Below are 13,640 nucleotides of genomic sequence, written 5' to 3'. Positions count from 1 at the left end.
ATTCTGGGACTGACTGAACGCCAGTTCCTCTCATTTAGTGAAGACACTCCATTTTGAAACACATGCCCATTAGTACTAGACTACATGTCACAAGAAGCAAAAAAAAGTGGTTTCAGCATGGTGCAACATTCAGCATGGTGCAACTCCAAAGCACCAGCTATTACGGAAACAGTACTAAATGAAGGAGAAAGAAAAAAAAAATTGCAGACATAATCAGCAGTCTGAACATTGCTGAGGAGGTTGAACCCAAGAATTGATGCAGTCATTAACAGAAACAAGCTGAAGAATTTTTTTTTTTTTTTTCTTGTAGCATTTGTTATATTTTCAGCATTCCTGTCTGGCTTTCCGTACCCTTTTCCAATCTCTGGTTGTCCTCCACTTCAGATCACCTCTCCTGCTTCAAAACTGGAGATTCTAACATAAAGAGCTTTTTTCTTATTTTGAGAGGGAGTTTGTTTATAATCAGATTCAAATTTTATTCTAAATTTTAGATTATAACTTTTCAAGTTCTGACCATGTTGTGACCAGTAATTGCCCTTTCCAAGAGGATGTTTCACTCCGCATCACCCAGATTTCCATATTCTAAAATGTAAGCAGGCTCTGGGTGTCTACATTGAAACATATGAATTTTTGCCAAAAAAATTATACCCATTATTTCCTTTATCTCATGGCTAGATGCAATGACTTGACCATAGTTCCAACATCAGGTGTACCAGTGAATCATCTCCATACAATAAAATGATAAAATTTCTACTCTCAGTTTTAGCAGCAAACATTCAGAATCAGCCACAAATATATTTTCTTTAAATCATGTACACTACTGAGTGACTAGTACAACTAGCAATAACTATGCATAATTACTTAGTGTTGTAAGAGTGGATTTAGCAACCTGTAAATACATCATATTTTACTCATACCAGACAATTATCATTATATTTTACCATTGAAACAGACAAAACCATTTCAAACAGGTTTGTAAATGTAACCTCTCTTCATCCAGTTATTCATTTTTTTTAAAATGGTAAAGATATATATCAATAATTTAATTTTGGTACAACTGGTTCAATAAGTAGTGGAACCATATGAAAACATATTACTCAAGCCATCCCAGATGAATGCCAGATGGATTGTGTTAATCCACAAATATCCCATGTTTTATGCTATGACAAGGATTAAAGTTCAGAAAATGTTTGCAGAAGCATTTGGAATTATGACAGATTACACAATATTTTGAAATTATAAAAATAATGAATTTTTACTTAGCGAATTATTTTAACTCTAAACACTAAAGAGATTATGGCAGAAGAATGACATTTTACTTGCACAGAATATGCAGTATCAACATAGGAGAAAAAAGGATGAGAGTATGCTTGACAGAAAACTTTAAATAATTTCACAAGAACTTGTTAGCAAAAGTCAGTGAAACAAACATTGATATCCTTTTTCCTTTTATAAATTATCAGTGTTAAAGACGCATTTATTTGCCTTCTTATCCTTTTCCTTATATCAGCATTTCCAAAGCATAATATAAAATCTTTGTTCCATATGATGAAGCATTACGCAATAAAAGGATATAAAGCTTCTCTGTTCTCCATTCTATAATTTACATAAAGAACATTTGCACCAAAAGATAAGTTCATATTAGTCCTAAGATGGATCATAACAGAGCAACTGTGCTGAAGCATGGATAAAAAATGTCTCTAAAGACCACAGGTAAAGTGTTAGTGGAAAATGATTTCTGAAACCTTCAAGAGTCTGCAGACTTCCTGAGATCAATTTCACTATGTCCTAGTTTGGACTTACAGGATGCAAAATCTTTGCTATTGCTCTGAGATGGCCTCAGCAGTTCACAACATTTAGAGTCTTTAGCTATAAAAGGTTTTTTTGCTCATGGTTTAATGGCAAAATTTGTCCTTGGTAGCTGAGGAACTTCAAAGAATATCCTTCTCTGTGTGTGCTGAACTTTCTTGCCTCTTATCTATTTGAACTTTTTTTGCAAATTTTTGAAAATGAAACATCATTATGAAAAGCCAATTTAAATCCTTCGTAAAGACAAATGTTAAATAATTCTCACCACTCTCAGAATCTTCTCTTTATTAGCACAGTTATGATCTCTGATAGCTCAAAGCCAGATGTTTCCCAGTTGGATGGGGGTGGGCACAAAGCAGAGTTTTATGTCCTTAATTAATCTTAAACAGAAAATTTCTAGATCTTCCAAGATGTTGTGAGAACTATTTCAACATTTAAACCAACATCTATTAAGCAAATTCTCTTTTGTATCTGCTTCCTCTGTAATAATTTACCTTTTTTAAAATACAACTATTCCTCTGCTTTCAGTAGTATCCCACTACAGGACAAAATGCATACCTCATCAAAGCAGCACATGAGTTAGGTATGATTTGTGCCACCACCTTGGGTTTTTTCCCTATGTTGCACTAGAGATAGTTCCTGGAACTGAACATAGGTGTTACCTGGGAAATCTTTGATTCAGAATTTCTTCGTCTGGTAGAAAATGGTCAAATCACCTAGACAAAAGTTTCAAAAGAAATATACCATTTTTGCCCAAGACTCTGTAGGGTATACTCTCAGAGTGAGCAAAGACTGTTTAGTGACCAAAAGATGGCTGAGCAGGTTTTGGCTACTTACAGATTTCATATTTTTTCCTTGAGTTAGCAGAGAACGGATTTAAATCTTTCACAATTCTAGAGGTTATTCAGGTTATTTACTTCTGTCTTAACTGTCCTGAACACTGGGTGACTTTCCCCTACCTGAAACAACAAGAAAAATTTCACTCTGTTGTGGAACAGAATCAAACAATGAAGCCCATAGTAGCAACTGTTGAGTTTTTTGCAAGCTGAAACTCCTATTTTCAAGTTGTTTCTAGCAATAATTCCTAATATTAAGTATTAGTAATTTAATTTTGGTCATTGTGGAGGAGTATGCTTGATCCTTGGTTTTTGGTTTGTTGTTTTTTTTTTTTTTTTTGTGGGTTTTTTTTGGTGGGGTTTTTTTGTTTGTTTTGGTTTTGGCTTTTGGGTTTTTTTGTGGTTTTTTTTTTTTTTGTGTGTTTTTTTGTTTTTTTTTTTTCTTCCAGAAATGTCGATAGGACCTTCTTTGTTAGATTTCTAGAGAACAGCCCAGTGACTCTCATTCTGAGGTACATTTTGTGTAGCCAAAGCAAGTTTTTGTTTTTTACTTCCATCTGTCTAGAAAGCTTCATGAAATATTCATGCAATAGGAGTTTGCTTCAAAGGAAGACTACATGCCTTATTTCTGAGTCACTAATTTTAGTAGGAGCTGGAGTGCTATAAATGAAGCCCTGTGTGCATAAAAGCTCTGCTTGAAGAATATGCCATTTGAGAGTGCCATCTTTGTTGCTACAAAAGGAAAAGCAGTGGCACTCCTTCCAGTTATTACTTTATAAATTGGAAATTCCCTTATTGTCTATAATTTCCTTTTTTGTTTTTAGCCCACAAAGCAGAAAACCAGTATTATAGGTTAGCTGAAGCAGCTCTTTGTTAGAAAAATGCATAATCTTGAATAAACAAGAACACCCTCTCTCTTTTTTCTGTCGAGCCTTTCACTGTATGCCAGTGTGAAACCCAGAGGACAAGCAGTGATTTCCCTGTATTTACTGCATACACACACTTAAAGAGTTTCCTCTGTTACAGACCTTTTATAAAAGTTTAATTCCACCAAATTTCCTATGTTTATTTCCCATAGAGTGTAATCCAGGTTTGGAAAGAGTACAGATGTTACCTCTTCGATCACTTAATCTCAGTGGGTAAAATGCCAAAGACCAAAAAAGAAAACAGATGGGCAGAAAGCCTTTCAAATCTCAGACCGAACAGGCCTGTTTGTTGGAACCAGTTAAGAGAAAACTGTCTTGATCATTTTTTATTTCATTTCAGATATTTTAGAGAATGAGTAATGAGAAAATTAAAACATTTCTAAATATTTTAAATGATTGATTTAGCAAAACATAAGTAAAAACCATAATATCTATAATAAAGACAATCTACAGGCCAATCTTTCAACATTTTTCATAAATACACTATATCTTTTATTCTGTCAGCATTTCTGTGAATTTTTTCATACTTTATCTGTATGCTGAAGAACAAGATTTTTCCTGCTAAGCTAGAGAAACTTCCATTCCACTAAGTGAACTTTTTAGAGTGTCTTGTATCTAAGAAACCCTCAATCACAATTAAAACAAATCTGCACATACTTATTTCAGCAAAAATGCAAAACCATCTGTCTCTTGAAATGTATTACTTACTATTTTCATCAAGGTAGCCCCAGTAGAGACTGTTAGAATAGAGGTCAAAACTTACTAGTTAAGGCTGCTTGTCTGAGGCATTTTATAACACGGAAAAGATACTTTCAAAAAATATCTGACGTATTCTTATGTTACATGCCACACTACAATGTTTGATTTGAACAACACAATCAATAATTTAAACCTACATACTCAGACTCCACAGCTTATGTTTTGCAACGTGCAAGTTCAAGAGGAAGAGATGTTAACAAACCAAAAAAGCAACTCCATCTCAAATGAGTCTTTTAAACTGTGAGTACATCAGGTAACAACCGATGACTTTGTATGCACATGATGTCCTGCATACTGGGCTCTGAAGTTGCTTAAACTCTTCTAATGCCTTCTGACAGCATGATGATCTCTCTGGCAAACATGTTCCTGGGCTGCTTATCCTGCCAGCGGCACTGAAGAGGAGACAGGTTTTCTGTTGCTCCCATCAGCTTCCAGATAGTTTGTTGAAAAGTGAGAAATTTGCCCGCTGATTTGTAGAAACATATCGCTCAGCAGCGCTCGCGCTGGGGCAGGAATAGCTGGCAGCACAGCTTTTGCTGGTAGGTTCCCATGTTTTGTGGGGTTGAGGGGAAGCGTCTGATAACTTGCTGAGTAAGAGAAAAAGTCTATAAATCATTAAAATCCTTTGTAAATCTCCTTAAATGCTGAAAAACTTTAATTCCCTAACAGAAAAAGGCAGGCCACATATGTTAGAAGACTGATTGTGGGGATAATGGTTTATTTTCCTCCTGGGCATCATGTAAACTTGCAACATCTCTTCAGCCTGGGCACCTTTTAATATGATTGCTCTTACCTCCCCCACATAGCAGCAGCAAGCTTTTTTGAAAATCTGTACACAAAACTGGTCTTACATGGTGATTTCTTTTAATGACTGTCTTTTCCTGGAGATTCATTGCACTCAAACAAAACATACATACACAAATTCCTTTGCTCCAGTTTGACAGTTGTTCTCCTCCTGCACCTGCTAATTCTTTGCGATGTCTCTGAAACAGCAGAAACAGCATAGTTCATCAAATCATAGCAGGCACTAAAAAAACAAACATGAAGCAAAACAAAACCCAAACAAACTCTAGAGATCAAATATGCTGACCTAAAAAGCTTCCTACTATGTAGTTCTTGCATTAAGATGTAACTTTGCAAAAATAATTCCTGCTGGGTTATAATGTGCTTATTTTTAATTATTATTTTTTAAATCTCCCACTTGTCAGGGGAAAAAGCATGATGTGGATGTTGGAACATTAAGAAAATCGATTCATAAGCCAAGTCTATCTGCCAGAGTGTTCTTGCTAAATGCTGCAATGAGTGAGACTCTCAGCATGTGGCATCTAAAACTGCTTCATGAAAGAAAATAAGGAAAAAAAAGGCAAGGGAATGAGGAGAGGAAACATTTCTAACATCTATTCAATGATCATGCAGTTATATACATGTAAAATCCCCAGGGACAAGAAAAGGTCTCCTGTAACCAGTCTGGTAAAGCCAAGACAAAAGACATCAGTGCCATGGTCCCCCCAGCATACACATCAGATGAGTGTGGGCCCAGAACCATGGAGCCCAGAAAGGTGTTCATCTGGTGTGCTCACAGCCAGCATCCATGACTGCTAGAGCAAGTGCAAAGGTAGGAAAGGTAAGATACAGCCACAGCTGTGCTCATAGTGTCAGCAAGGATCCAGATGACTGTACACCGACTGTGAAGCCAGAGCCAGAAAGCCTTCTCTCTTAAAATTAATCTCCACACTTTCTATGCTTCCTTTATAGCTCTTCTGATGGGGTTGTCAAGCCTCACCTCTGTATTCTTTTTTTTACCCAAGCTGCCTGCTGTCTGGTTGCAGAACACTATGTGCATCTCTCCCTCTCTCACCATAGTTATTTATACTTTGCTTGCAGCGTACTCTGGTAATCTGTTCACTCTCTAAAACTGTGTATCAAAGCAATTAGTCACTGCTTTTACACCTTCTTACAGTAAAGACCTTGGCATTACTCCATCACCTCATCTCAGGCAAAATCCTGGTCTTACAGCAATCATAAAGAGCACTTTACTCTTCATTCTGAAAATTTTCAGTGTCAATTGCTCTTGAAGTGTTATTAATTTGTCATCCCTTATTCTCAAACAGTTAAACATCTGTCAAACACAACTGTACAATGATAAGTAGACTTTTAAATCAATCTTACACAATTAACAATAAAGTCAGAGGTGAAACTGAGACTAGATTAAAAAATGCCCTAGAAGTTGAAGATGGACCAATTAGTTGGCAGAAATCCAACATAAATGCCCATAAAGGCAATTTAGAGGATACTGGTATGTGCACAGTAAGATTTATAATGCCTGCAATGTACTGTGGCATAATTAATAAAGTATGCTGGGGTGAAAAATCAAAAGAACTAGTTAAAGAAGAGCCACTCCCTTCCAATTAGGTTGGAAATAAACTGAGTAATATGCTGGAAACTGCAGAGCACATGTCCAAGCACAAATGTGACAAAGATAAGGTGAGTACAAACTTTGCACTGCATTTGATCTCTAAACTTCAGTGAAATTTTAATTAGACAAACTCTTTTGTAAATGTTTTCATTCTGTCTCGTAAGTGCTGTTCAGCATTTTAGCACAGCTTTTTGGGTTCTTCTTCATCCAATGTATATTCTTCCCTGTTCATAACCCTCCTTTCTCTATAAAAACTGATTATTGATTTTAACAAGCAATGTCACAGAACTGTCCATTAGCCACCTTCCTCAGTGGTACAACTCTTGTTACAAACATTGCAATGGTACATGTGTTACCAAATGCCACCCAGTTGCAAGTTGGTCCTTTGACTAATGACAGTCTCACTTTCATTTCCTGAAGACTCCTTGGAGCAGAAGCTGAGAGAGAAACATAACACTGTCATTAGCTGATTTTTTTCCATAAAACTTACGAAACTAAACCCACAAGCTAATTGTGGTGTGAGCGTGACAGTCCCATAGGCATTCTAAATCAAGTAAGAAAACTGGGGTTGTAGTCATAGAGCATAGCAGTGGAGATCAGTGATTTGAACCTAATTCAAATTGAAGCTAAGACAAAGGTCCCACTGCTGCAATGAACATGGTCTGTCATGCTTGCACTGCACAGGGTTTGTTGCAGATTAAGGCAAAGCTACTATATTTTATGGACATTCTTACTCTGGTTTGTTGCCTGCAGAGAAAAATTTTAATCTTCCTTTTCTAGACTTGTTTTTCTAGAAGGAACATGCAATACAGACTGCCTCAGCTAAAAGAAGAAAATCCAGTTCTCAGGCCTGTCAACATTTATATAGTGAATTGCACTGTTAACCCATTTCACAGTGTTTTTCAGCTATTAATTTGCAGTATGCTGCTGCAGTCTGTACCTTTTCGTACCTCCACACGTGCAAGTTATAAGCATTACTGTCATCTGCCATCCATCAACCCACTGTGTGTTAGGCAGGAACAGTTCCCATCCAGTAGGAAAGAGACTTCTCTTTCACAGGATCTTATACTCAGAGATGCCAAGTTAAAAGACTCTAAAATACAGACTTATGTTTTTGTGCTTCTTCCCATCATTTTATTCTACCTGACTCCACTACACGATCACTCCATGTGGTCTTTCAGAATATGTGTCACTGTACCTCCACTAAGTTTTAAAACTCCTTTATGCTGTGTATACACTGATATAAACCACTAAAAATGTCTTATTAATATGTCACTGAACTCTTGCCACACTCCTTTGATAGCATTTTTCAGAGCAAGAACACAAAGCCACAGCCTGTCGATCTGCCAGAGAAGAGGCGCACTGAAGGAGCACCTACCCCTCTTTCCTTTCATTGTACAAGGTCAGACTCACCTCCCTGCACTGCCATTGAGAAGTGAACAGTTATACCAGTTTGATCAATTGAGTCAGACTCCACGATGCCACTCCAATTAATTCTCTCACCCATCAGTTCAGTGACAAGTCAAAGAGTACAGGTATCTCTCTTCAAGCTCCAGATAAACACTACTAGTTTCTACCAGCTCCGTGCTGGGACTCCACCAAAGTTATCTGGGATTGTGCCTGGACTGCTATCCTGGGCCTCATTAAATTTGTTTTGTGAAACTTGGTATTATAAAATGGGCCAGAATGACCACAAATCATTTTCATTCTGCATTAATAAAGTTAATGGTCATCTTGGCCTAGGCTTTCAGGGTTCTTTTCATAATTGTCTGTTCAATATAATATGCATCTTATTGACTGGAGACTTTTCATCATCGTATTAATTCTCATCACGATTTCACATATCAAATTATTACTTTCTAAGAAGTAAAATTGTCACTTTAAATTTTTAGTATATGCTACTTATGATCATGTATTCAGAGTTCTTTCAAGTAGTCTTAAGCTAACGGCCCTGAACAGAACTACTTATTCAGAGCATTTTGCACTGAGGGCAGAGATGAGGTCATCGAAGCAGCATAAACTAATCCAAGGACTCAAAAGTGAGAGGAAAATGCTTGTGATGACCTTTCACTTTGTACAACAGTTTATCTAAAACAAATGTTCATTTAATTTGCTTTATAATGGTAATCACAGGAAATGACTGGCCAGCTCTCAGAGGTTTATCTGCAGTAATTAAACATTTTCTAGTCCAGAATTTCTCTTTCCATTGATGAGGCTAGAAGTGCAATTCACTTTGCTTGGAAATGCACTTCTAGAAGGTCAAAAAATAAACTTGTGCCATTTCTTTCACCTTCTATTAAAGATGTATCAAACTACCCATGAACATTCATACTGTATATCATTGAACATGAATGGGCTCAATGACCTGTACAGAACAAGGGTATTGAGCAACCTATTAGACATGCTGACAAAAATACAATATTTGGGTCATATTATACAACATAAAAATAATTACTTCAAAGTTACACTAAAAGGTACAGCTTACTTAAAACTACAGAAAACTTTTATTCTTCACAAGTCATTTTTCTAACAGAGGAGAATTTTATTTTTTTTGTGGGCTATCATATTTAAATGCAGTCTTGAAGTCTCATAGCACTGTATAGTCACAAGCTGTATATGAGTGCATAACACAAGTATTATTTTGTCTTCTTTTGTTTAATTTTGGCCTTTTTTCTACTCAAGAAAAAAAATCGGAGTATTTAAACTCTCCAATAGAGCTTTTTTTTTTTTTTTTTTTTCCCTTTCACAATGCATTTGCAGAGTAAGCAGCAATCTGATATCAGGAAAAATCTATTTTTTTCATCATTTATGACAGAAACTTCATTGTGGAAAAAAAAAGACAAAAAATAAGCCAATAAAGGTTCTCCATTATTATCAGGCTCAGATAAGGCTTGGGGTATGAACAGTCCTCACTATACAAGAATTTTGCATTTAAGAAACTCTTTCATGCCAAAATATCTCAACCTCTACCAATCTGACTGCTAAAGGACATACTTGAATGAATGAAATCAAAACTGGAAATCTCATTAAATGTTGCCAGTAGCTTCAAATTATTATGAATTTTCCAATACAGCATCTGATAATTATATTAATTTTCCAATAATGTAGTTAAATGTCTCTCATTACAACTAATTGAGAAAGTACAACAGATTACCCAATCTCACCATTTTAGGAAAAGAAAATCATGTTTGGTCAGCTCCGCTAACAGTTGAATGCATTGACATACATGAAAATTCACCAAAATATCAGCACTTACCTTCTGTGGGTCAGAATTCCCTTATCAGATACTTCTTCCCATGTAAACTTCCAGACTGACCTACTGTGAGGCTTTATATCCACAATAATTCTTTGACTGCAATAATAAATATTTCTAGTTACCAGGTCTAAATAGGTCATTAATTTCTGTAAGTGTCAAACTCAGAAGCTTTCCTGGTACTCCTGAGACAAACTCTCAGACCTTCAGGGCCACAATTCTGGGGACAGCCCCATTAGGTTTACACAAACATCTTCCAGATATAACCCGAAGGGCGTAACTGGAGCTGCACAGTCTTAACTACTGGCAGTGAAGAGCGTGCTGGAGGAAATCCAGATGAAACTCGTGGGGTTGGCACAAAGGCTGGTTTCCCCCCAACAGAACAACAGAATCCACACTACTATTATTACTATAGTTATCTAGCTAATTAGGGCTATAGCTAGCAGAGCCCTGTTTAGCTAAGTGTGTAAGACACAGCACACAGAACCTACTGTGCTGGTTGTGGCAGTATTGCCCTTTAAGCCTGGGCGATGGGCATCTCTCAGCATCTGCAAATCACATCAGAACCATGAAGCCTACTTGGAGGCATAAAATTAACGGCCATTCAGTTCTGAACTCCCATATAGTCCTTGGCAGCTTACTTTTTATAAAATTAAAAAAAAAAAAAACCCAAACAAAAAACTGAGGCAATAAAAGAATATGCATTTTTAACACTCCTAATATGTCTTCACCACAGGTTCTAAACTCATATTCACTTAAAATAGCATGACAGAGGGAAAATGCAATTCTAAGTGAGATTCAATTATTCATGGTAGCATTTGGAGTCATAAGCATGACACTAAAGACCTGCAATCAGAAGCGGTGTGCAGTTACTGCTCTAGCTCTGTTTTGACACCTTCTCCTGTACATCATCCATGTGTTTCAGAGACTTCAGGGCTGGAGGCCATGGGGACCATATGCTTTCTATTGCTTTACACACTTGTGCCTACAGGCTAGAGAGTAGTGTGGTCACTTTTCTCAGATATCAGATGCTGAAGTCCCACTCTTCATGTCCAGGGCAGCAGAAGTTAGTCATGCTTCAATGCCACAGAAGGGCTCTTCTGCCCCTGTCCAAAGGAGGAAGTACAGCTGGACAAAAAAAAATGATTAAGAGGACACAGGAATATCTCCGAGCAGCTAAATCTGAATACATCTCAAAAAATCCTGCAGAAATTTTGCCTTCACATATGAAACAGGCTCTCGGCTAATATGCACAAGGCTACAATAATAGGATGTCTATAGTAGTATCAATAACAATAATAATTATGTTGATAAAGGAGACAGTTCTGTAATAAATATTATAGTGATTAATTTTCCAGAACTATAAAATGGCTATTTCAGACCACTGTCTTTATATATTATGAACACTGCATGATATGTCATCATTGATTTTTTTTTTTTTAACTTAGAGCTTTTGAAATATTTATGGCTTAAATCAGCAACAAACACAAAATACGCATGGAAAAGATAGCACAGGGGACACTTGTGACACATTTGAGAAGTGCTGCATCAAGAGAGGTATAATTATTAAAAGAACGGCAAGATATGAAAATACCACAGAAGTGATCATGCTGTGTGAGACAAAAAAGTATTTTGCCAAAGATCTAAAAGGATTAATTCTAAATCTAGATCTAAATCAAGCTTTCCTTTCTCCTATATACCATTCATTTCTGCCCTGATAGCAATTTTCCTGATTAGCAAATAGGCTACCCGAAGCAACAAATTTATTTAGAAAGATGGGCAATGGGAATGGATAAGAAAGCACTGCAATGAGCCAATAAATTATAGCTGTGTCATGTCTCCCTATTCAGGAACCACTAGCTGTCATCCTGGCTGCTTCCGTACAAGCACTACTTGCTTAATATCAAGTACAAATTTATCACTCAGCAATAATCTATCCCCTCAGAAACTTAAACCTGAGAATGGCTTTTCACTGACTGGCAGGATAGATTATTCCAAGTCCTTTTTTTCTGTCTGCATCCAACATAAAATGTTTTCAAAAAACTTGAGAGAAACTGGTCATTATTTAAAGGTCAGTTTTGGAGAAAATTAATGAATATAGTTAAGAGACCTGAAAGCCATCTAAAACAAACCTGAACAGAAAAGATGGACTGTTAGAACCAAGGCAGGAACACAGTTAAGATTCACTGCTGAATATAAAAACTTACTGGGTCCCTCATTGGCCATTTTAAAAAATTCAAGCCATTTGCAGCCCTTCAAATGATGAAAACCAGCATTCAGTGACCGTGTGTGTGTGTGTGTGTGCGTGTGCACATCAGTGCTTCTGGGGGAAGAATAAAGCTTAAAATCACAAAATTGAGATTAATTTATTTTGCTCTCATTTAATTTGGCATTTTCTAAGTGGGGCCGACATTACCCCAGCAGTAGAATGAAACCTGCAACCCATAAAATTGCAGCTAGTTCAAACAAAAATCTAAATTCTCCTTATCATGAAAACAGCAGCTATTTAAATGTCAGCAAATAGAATTATTTATCAACAGTTGCACGGCCTCACAGAATGAAAACCAGTTCAACGCTATTCTCATAGAAACCATATCCCTTTCCTTAATGCAAAGATGGGAATGAAAATGAGTACTGTACTGACTGATAAAGGGGAGCTATTGCCTTCCAATGAGGTAAATGGCACAAGCCTGATCCCAGAGTAATTTGGCATAAAACTGGTTTTCCTGGTAACAAGAAAAGGACATTGTGTATGGAGCCTCTTCCCATTGATTCATTCCCTCTTTTCAGGCTCCGGCGCTGCTGGAACAGATTGTCTCCTCTAGTGCAAACCCAAGTGACATCTGATTCACCCACTGGCAGCCGTTCAAGCCTATCTGGACAAGCAGGCCTCCGTGAACTGGGGACTTCAGGTTTTTTCCACAGCGTTTATCAGCGGCTTTCATGCTGTTGAAATGATCTTGGCAGTGCCGCTCACAGTAGTCCCTCACCCCTTTGTGCCACCGCTGTTTGGAAACATAGCTCTTCTTACTTCTAGGTGTGTTATATCAAAAGACTTCAGCCTAGGAAGGCTGTGTAAATGATCAGTTAAATTAGACTTTTCAGATGATTCAGATGATGTGCAAAATCAATGCCCTGTAAAAACTAATATAATTTTTAAAAATGCAATTAAGTTAACTAGTTGCCTATTTAACCTTAGCATTTAAATCCTGCAAGGGCTTGGAGCCTGCAAATGGTAAAGCACTTCAAATAACACCTAAATGCATTTCCTCTGGGTCCTAGTCATGTCCTCAGGTGCCAGGAGCCTCTTTGGGGGTTCAATTATCAAACAAAACCCAGTATGTTAAATTCATGTAAGATGAGCCGCATGCTTAAACACCCATAGTGTCTGGGGTGGCAGTCTGTGAAATAAGAGAACAATCTGTTGTACATATAAGGGGACGAATCTATCTGTACCTACAATCATACCCAGGAGCTGGATAAAAAAGATGCCAAGTGAAACAAATTGTGTTAACAGCATGCCTCAAAATATCTATGAGTGAATGTCTTACAACTTATTCCCTGAGGGAAGAAAAGGAACCAATCCATACCTATATATAACCATCAGCACATGGTACAGTGTTTGTATTGTGAATTAGATG

The 13,640-nt window shown here is 37.0% G+C and overlaps 1 long non-coding RNA gene across 1 annotated transcript; it reads right to left on the bottom strand.

Annotated features, from left to right (window-relative positions):
- Positions 1 to 1,236: 1,236 nt before the first annotated feature.
- On the bottom strand, positions 1,237 to 10,290 carry LOC141957984 (uncharacterized). The gene is made up of 3 exons (XR_012633216.1): positions 10,003 to 10,290; positions 7,103 to 7,183; positions 1,237 to 5,313 (listed from the first exon to the last, which is right to left on the bottom strand). It is a non-coding gene; the product is annotated as an uncharacterized LOC141957984 (long non-coding RNA).
- Between the last annotated feature and the right edge of the window lie 3,350 nt (positions 10,291 to 13,640).

The sequence above is a fragment of the Athene noctua genome, chromosome 2 (genome assembly GCF_965140245.1).
Source record: "Athene noctua chromosome 2, bAthNoc1.hap1.1, whole genome shotgun sequence".
Classification (NCBI taxonomy): Eukaryota; Metazoa; Chordata; class Aves; order Strigiformes; family Strigidae; genus Athene; species Athene noctua.
The sequence above is the reverse complement of the archived record's forward strand: the minus strand, read 5'-3'. Positions and strand labels throughout refer to the sequence as shown.